This window comes from Papio anubis, chromosome 4 (assembly GCF_008728515.1).
Source record: "Papio anubis isolate 15944 chromosome 4, Panubis1.0, whole genome shotgun sequence".
Classification (NCBI taxonomy): domain Eukaryota; kingdom Metazoa; phylum Chordata; class Mammalia; order Primates; family Cercopithecidae; genus Papio; species Papio anubis.
Window position 1 is genome coordinate 103,848,076 of NC_044979.1, and position 7,942 is coordinate 103,856,017.

The window sequence follows — 7,942 nt, forward strand, 5'->3', positions numbered from 1 at the left end:
CACCTTCTTCACAGGATAATTGTGAGGCTCAAGTCAATTTGTGTGAATGTACTTTGTAAGACACTAAAGTGCTTTATAACTATAAGGGATTCTTGTTGCCATGGTTATCACCTCCTCCTTCTTTCTTCTCCTTCCCTCCCTCTCCTTCATCATCATTTTCACCACTACCATCATCATGACCATCTGCACCCTTGGAAGGATAAAAAGCATCCAGGCAACTGCAAATATGAAATCATGGCATTCTCATGACGTTCCAGCCAGTAGAGGGCAACAGTTCCTACCTGCTAAGTCCAATGTCTTTAAACATCAAGTTGAAATATGCATGGCAGCTTATGATCATTTATGTGTCTTTATTTTTAAAGGAAACATGCTCATCACCCTAATCATCCTTCCATTCAGCAATTCCTTCCCAGTATTCTTGTTCAGTACATTGCCTTGTAGCACAGACCTCTTAGAAATGTCTGGCTGCTGTGAAAGTTATTTTATTTACTTATTTCAATGGGATTTGCATTCTTGTCCTCCCTTCCTGGTTGCCTGAGTGAGATGCAGTGCAAAATTTGGCTCAGGAATGATGATACAGACACGTTTCTCTTTTAAATATTTATATTCTTGATGCTGGCATTAGAAGATAGGGTAATTGCTTGTGTTTGATTAGGTTCTCTGAGAATTCTCTCACTCTTTGAGGTGATTCTTATATTCCCTCTTTGCTAAACTGTTGCTGTGTGTATTTCATCCTAGGACTGGTGGAGAGAGTTGTTAAGCTGACCTCTGGAGTTGATCTGATACAGTCTGACCTCCCCACAGTGTGTATCAGCAGGCAGGTCATTGGTGTAGGGACAGACAGACCGGGAAGTTGCTGAGGGACTTTATTCCAGAAAGTAAGGGCAGTTGGGTTTCTTTCTTTTCTGTCTCTGATTCTTGAATCAGGATGGGTTTTTGATCTATTGCTTAACCCTGCTGCCAGGGGACCCACTAGGGTAAAGTAGCACCCCCACCTCAGGATAACCAGAAAGAAAGAGATACACAAGGTAGCCCCGTTTTTTCCACTTAACAAAAGCCAGTCGGGGAATAATCAAACATTAACATTTGCTTATTCACTTTAAAGAGGATGGTGTTTGTTTCATCATATGGTAGAGAGGGGTGGCTGTGCAGTCCTGGGATACCTTTTTTTTTTTTTTTTTTTTTGAGATGGAGACTTGCTCTGTTGCCAGGCTGGAGTGCAATGGCACGATCTTGGCTCACTCCACCTCCCAGTTTCAAGCAATTCTCCTGCTTCAGCCTCCCGAGTAGCTGGGATTACAGGCATGTGCCACAAAACCCAGCTAATTTTTTGTCTTTTTAGTAGATATGGGGTTTCACCGTATTGGTCGGGCTGGTCTCGAACTCCTGACCTTGTGAGCCGCCTACCTTGGCCTCCCAAAGTGCTACGAATACAGACATGAGCCACCGTGCTCGGCCAATACTTCTTTTTTTAATGGAACTCTATTAACCTTAGTTCCACACCAGCCTCTTTTATTAAGGAGAACACCATGATATTTAAACAAGAATATTTACACATTTGAGTATCAGTCATTCACTCACTTATCTAATGTCTATAGAAAGCCTACTATACCCCAGAGTTAGATATTCAAAATGAGAAAAAACCGGGACCCTTCCTTGGGGTAACTCCCAGTCTCTGGGGAACGCCAATGGAAATCATTAATGTTTACAGAGGAGTAGGTGGTGTAACCCAGCCAAGAGCACAGGGCCATGGCAGCTCAGTGGAAATGGTGGTTTGCTCTACCAGCTGGAGGCTTCTAAGGAGATGCCATTGGAGCTGTGTCTATGCAGTATGAGGCATGTTTTGGGGTGAATTTTTATCTTGTTTTACTCCCTAAACAATCTTGGATAATATCTGTAGGAATGCTGAATGGGAAGGATACAGTAAATTCTGACTATCATTCCCCATCCAAGTCTCACCCAGTTTCACCTGGTGTACGTCATGATTAGGTTTGGCAGTAGTGAATCAGTGATCACTTTGCGATGTGCTGGCATATACTGCCTGAGAGTTAAGGGTGGGAAGCCAGATCTTTAGTTTAGGACATCTTGGGAAAATGCCAGCTTGGCCAAGCAGAGAAATGACGAACTTTTTTTTTTTTAAGTAGAGACCATACTCATTTCTCCCCAAGACAGAGCATGCCTCTTAATATTTTGCCATGATGGCTTTGGGGCCATTTAGAAAAAGTGCTGATGTAGGGAGAGGACACTGCAAGCTTCAGATCGAAGGGGTCCTGCCCCAGGGAAAAAAACCTCAACTTTCCCACTGAAGTTCTATGTGACTGGAGGTCATTCATCTTGACTTTTTTGGAACCATAATATCCTGTGTACTGATTTGGTCCTTTTGCAAAGCATCGTCTTCTCAGTGATGATTCCCAGGATATCCCTAAGAAAGTTTCAAAGGCAAAAGCCTTCTTGCACCTTGCATCCTCTGTAACTCTGAGCCTGCTCTTTGGAGCGGTGGGTATTGCGCTGCTACTCCTTGGTGGGGAAAGCAAACAGGCTGACACATCCGCAGGGTGACCAAAGCTGCACACCCTCCAGGAGGTGATCCAGCCCGGAGCAGAGCCCGGCCCCGGGGACTGCACGGCCCACACTCCTAGGCTCGGAACATTTTAGACTCATGCTGACTTGGCTCTGGAGCTGGCTGTAGCCAGCTGGGACACTGAACCATTTGCTTGTTCTGTTGACAGCCCTGAAGAACTGGAGCCCTTTGCCTGTGGGTGAAGTCTAAATTTAGCCCCAAAGAAGTTGCCTTCCCATTTTGCTGGAGAAAAGCTCTTTTCACAGGAATGGGCCTCTGCTTTGATTAAGTGGGAGGACCCACATCTGGGAATACATAAACTTTATTGTCCTTGGATGACAAAACGGTTTCTTTGCCTACTGGTTTTCCGCCTTTTTTGCCTGGGGTGTGATCATCTATGCTTATGACTGTGTTGGCCGGGGCAAGTCGTTTGGCTGTGGCCAGGGCTCCCGACCCTGCGCCTAAGCCGGAGTCAACACCTGGGGATGTTGTCTTGTCCCCACTTCACCTCTTGAGGCCCAGCTCTGTGAGTGCAGATGTGACAGGGAGCAGGAGTCTGGGTCTCTGTGAATGATCCCGGGAGAACATGAGGCCCAGGTTAGTACGCTCTTGGACCAGATCCTAGGCTGGCAGGAGGCCTGAAACATCCCAGGGCTTTCCCGTAAGGCTTCAGGGTCCAAGGTCCCAGTGCACACCCTGAGCCCATGCTAGAGTGAACACAAGACTTCCATCTTGAAAAGACACCAGCCCTAAGGGGTTCTTTGGGAAAGGCTTCTAGAATCCCTCCTGGCCCAGAATAGGCCCCTTCAGCAATTCCCTGCCCGAGAACCCCCATGCCATTTTCATCTTGTTTGAATACTTTGGGGAGTTGCTGAGTGAATATTATCTTAAAAGTCAGTTCCCCTAGGGCACGTTCAGATCCCTTTTGATCCATGTTTCCTTTGTTGTTCAATGATGCAGGATCTGGTTACCTTGTCCATGTAAGAACTTCTGAAATGTAGGGCAAAGAGCACTGGACCTGGACTCAGAACAGCTGGGTTGCCGGGTGGTCTGGCTTTATTGCTTATTTGTGGTATGACATTGGGCAAGGTACCTTCTCCGAGCATCTGTTTCCTTGTCTGGAAAATGGTAATAATAAGACCATATTCACAGCTTTGCTGTCAGCAACAAGTGAGAAGATGTTACACATTTTCAAATGCTCTTTGTAAAAGTAGATTGCATTCTCTATTAAGTAATCTTGGCTGGTAGCAAACATTTGCTTGGATTTGACTGGTTCCTTCCACCCCATGGAAATCTCTTTTCTCTCAAAGAGTCCCTTAAAGGACACCGGGAGCTCATTAGATCAAGGGAACTCCTGCTTTGTTTGGACCCTTGTATTTCCACTTTTGTTTGCTCTCTTGAATCTCATTTTGTTTTCTGAAGAATGATGATGAGGAGGACCAAGATGTCATGACCTTTTGGATTGGTTCAGCCGATGTTTTGCTGAATATCCATAAGCAGATTCTATCTGGCCTGTCTTTATAGTTCAGTTTCTTGATCTGTAGAATGGATACTAGGGTACCCATAAGCAGGTCTTGAGAAATGATGTAGTGGGAACTCAGAGAGGCAAACTGTAATCATTTCAATGCTGTCGTCATTATGCAAGTCTGGCATATTTTCTGATCAGAGCCTAGCATTTGGCTATGTTTCCACGCTCTTCTGCACAGCACTCAACAGTAAATATGCAGTATCAAGTTTTCCCATTTAATAAGAATTCATGGGATAGAAAGCAATTAGGTTAAGTCTAAAAGAAACTAGGCTCTGGACAAGGAAGAATTGGAGGGATACCCTCTTGCTGTAATTTTCCAGGATGCCCTGGACATCCCCCAGAAGTCGTTAGTATGGAAAGATCTCAGGAACATTTTATAAGCTAGTAAAACAATGCTTGAGGGGTGGTAGATTCTTTAGAATTTATCTGCATGGCTGACGTCACCCTCTCAGCACAGGGAGCCAAACTGTCTCGATGTCTGTGGCCCATTTCTGAAATTATTTCCCAGTAGTTAATCCCAAGTGACCCTTAAGACCACTTCCCTGTCAGAAATTGTTGGTTTGCAATGAGAAGTGGCCTTTTCTGGGCCAATGAAGCTCATGCTTCCAGCTGAAATCGAAGGGAAATTGATGGCTTCTCTGGCTGAGGACTTCTCCCCTGCAGACCCACGTCTGGACTGCCCAAGCTTCCTAGTTTAAGTCTCTTTGCCTCCGCTAGTTGTAGTGACTGTCACCCTCACTAGCTGTACCCCTGCACAGGGGGCCAGCGTGATTTTTGGCTCCCTGCTTACAGTACTGGAATGTGGCTTCCTTCCGCAGTAGACAGGGAAGCAGCTTGGTGTCTCTAGAAGCTTGTTTAGCCTCCAGCTTTGTGGTAGTTGACGATGTCACATCATCTTTCCTAAGTTTTAGTTATTGCAAAATGGTGTTTATTTTTATTTGGGGATTTGGAGGGAAAAGAGAGAGCAAGAAAGAAGGAAACCAATGAATATGTACTGAGTACTTACTATACACCAGGCACTGTGCTTAAACATTTTAATGTACATGATCACTTAGTTCTTAAAACAACTCTCTAAGGTAGGACATTACAAATCTCATGTTATGGATCTGGAAACTAAGGTTTGGAGAGATAAAAATAAAATGAAGAGTTATGCCTTGCAATAGACTGAATGTTTGTGTCCCTGTAAAATGCATATATTGAAACCCTAACCCCAGAACTGATGGTATTAGCAGGTGCAGTCTTTGGAAGGTGATTAGGTCATGAGGAAGAAGGCTTCATGACTGAGCTTTATAAAGGGAGCGATCTTGTCCCTTCTACTGTGGGAGGACAAAGCAGACAGGTGCCTTCTATGAATCAGAAAAGAGGCCCTTACCAGGCATGGAATTGGCCAGTGCTTTGGCCTTGAACTTCCCAGCTTCCAGAACTGTGAGAAATAAGTTTCTGTTGTTTATAAGTCACCCAGCTTATGGTATGTTGTTATAGCAGCCTGAATGAGCTAAGGCATATGGCTTTTCTTGGATTGGGGGTTGACTTCTCAATAGAGGTGGTGTCATGTTGTGCTGGGAAGATTGGGACAATGATTCCAATGGCACGGTACCAGGGACCCACTGGGATCCTACTTGACAGGTCCAGTCCTATCAAGAGGCCAACGTGAGGCAACCCAAAAGCATGATGGGGTTTTCTAGGCAAACCACTCTCCCACTTAACCCCATTTCCCCAAACATTGCCATTCCTCACCTCTGTGACAGGGTGACTCTTCAGAGACCAGCGGCTCCCAGAAGCCGCTACAGATCCCCAGTGCTGGGAGCCAGCAGTGTTCCCAGATCTTTATGTTGTCCAGACCAGCCTCGGGAACCAGGCCCCGCTCTCCAGCTGGCCAAACCCTAGGGGTGACTCATCTGGCCCCTGAAGCTGTGCATCAGCACGTCCTTCTGCCTGCTGCTACCTCAGTGTGACCACAGCTGCCTCAGGGGATGGCGGAGGCTGGCTCCTGACCCGGGCTGCTGGCGGGGAGTGTCCTGGAGGCCGCGCACTCAGCCAGCATGTCCCCCTCATTCCACCAGCCCTGCCCACCTTCCTCGCCTGCAGCTCAGTCCCTATGACTAAGGGTGTGGAAGAGGATTCCTTTTTCCACAAGCCTGTGACTGAGCTGGGACAGGAGGGATTCGCAGTCCCCCTTCACTCAGAGACAGCAAAGACTTTTATCCCCCAGAGACAAGAATCCCCTGGCTGTGAGGTGGTAAGCCTGGGGAGCGGCTGCCGCCGGCTGTCCTCAGGAAAGGTCTACCACTCTCCGACCTGCTGTTGACCTGAACTCCAGGGACAGCCACTCCCCTGCCATTTGCTCCTGCAGACAGAGAGTGGGACGGATGACATCATGGCACTTTTTGGAGTGCTGAAGTGAAGTTTTGACAAATTCCAAGGGACATCAAAGTGCAGAACAACAGCCAATACATCATAGCCTGTCACCAGGGCCCCCACCCCTGATTATCACATTAAATCAGCCGGTGGGCACATTTCAGCTGAAACTCAACAGACGCCTACTGAAACTCACAGTTTCTCCTTCCAGAGTTCAACAAATATGGCAATGGTTACATTTTAAAATCTGTGTTTTCTATTCTACATTCAGTCTCTCTCACACACACACACACCACACACACACACACACACCACACACACACACACACACGCACACATGTTACTAACTAAACAACAGAAGCATGTTGCTAGAGAATACCAGATAACTGGGATTATGTTGTGCAGTAGAATAGAATGCTGATTTGGATTCTAATCCTAGCTCTGCCACTTAATAGCTCGATATCTTTAGCAAGTTAGTTAACACCTCTGAGCCTTAATTGTCTCAGGGTAAAATAAGGACAATAACATTTCTATTTCCAAAATTGTGAGCATTGGTTGGGAGAGCAGTTCAACCTTAGTTCTTGCTTGGTAACTGTGGACAATGTTTGCTAGTCATAAAGTTTTGTATTTATTTCTTGATGTGTTTATTGTGTGTTCCTTTTTGAACATAAGAAAGATAAGACATTATTTTCTCCTCCAGGTTTGCTGAGAAGTGCTTGTGGGTGAGCTGAAGGTAGGGCATCTATGGCTCGGGTTTCAGGCTATGGGGGAAATATCTGCTGGGCTGTTATTTCCCCGGGTAAATTCTCACTGGGGGAGGGAGCAGAAGGTAATTTCAGAAAAAGCTTGTGTTGATCTTTCAAACTGTTTCTCCCAAACTCTGGAGTATCCAAAGCAAGCAGGGTTATCTGCCAGAATGTCTCAGAAAGATAGCAGGCATGTGAATTCTACACTAACAATAGGGCATAAGAAATTGCACGTTGCTTATATTACTTTCAGCTAAATTTGATCTGCTACTGTAGCCATCCTGCCAGGGTGGTAGGAAATTCAGTTGCAGACCTTCCTGTAATGACCCTTCCTCTGAGTTCCTGTGGACATTCACCCAGATCATTTGGATAGAGTCCTCTGGTCTTCGGTTCACACGGGTGACTACTGATGTGTTCATTTGCTAAGTCCTCATGCTCCTGGAAGTCCACCATTCCTTGGCAGAGCTTTGTCATTGCTACGATTTCTCCCTAAGGCCCTGCTGCCTCCTGAGGATTGCCAGAGAAGGAGAGCCTTCACACCTAGGATCACAGCTCCCTTCCCTTCCAGTCCTGGGGGAGGCACTAGAATCCTTTGAAGGCTCCCTTTTCTATCAGGACTGTCTCCTTCTCCACCTTTTGGAGAAGATGAAGGGTAATCTCCCTTAAGAGAGCCTGTGGAGACACAATGATGGCCTCTGTTCCTTAGGAGTGGGGTAAAGATAAGTTATCTAGGTTAACTAGGATTAACTA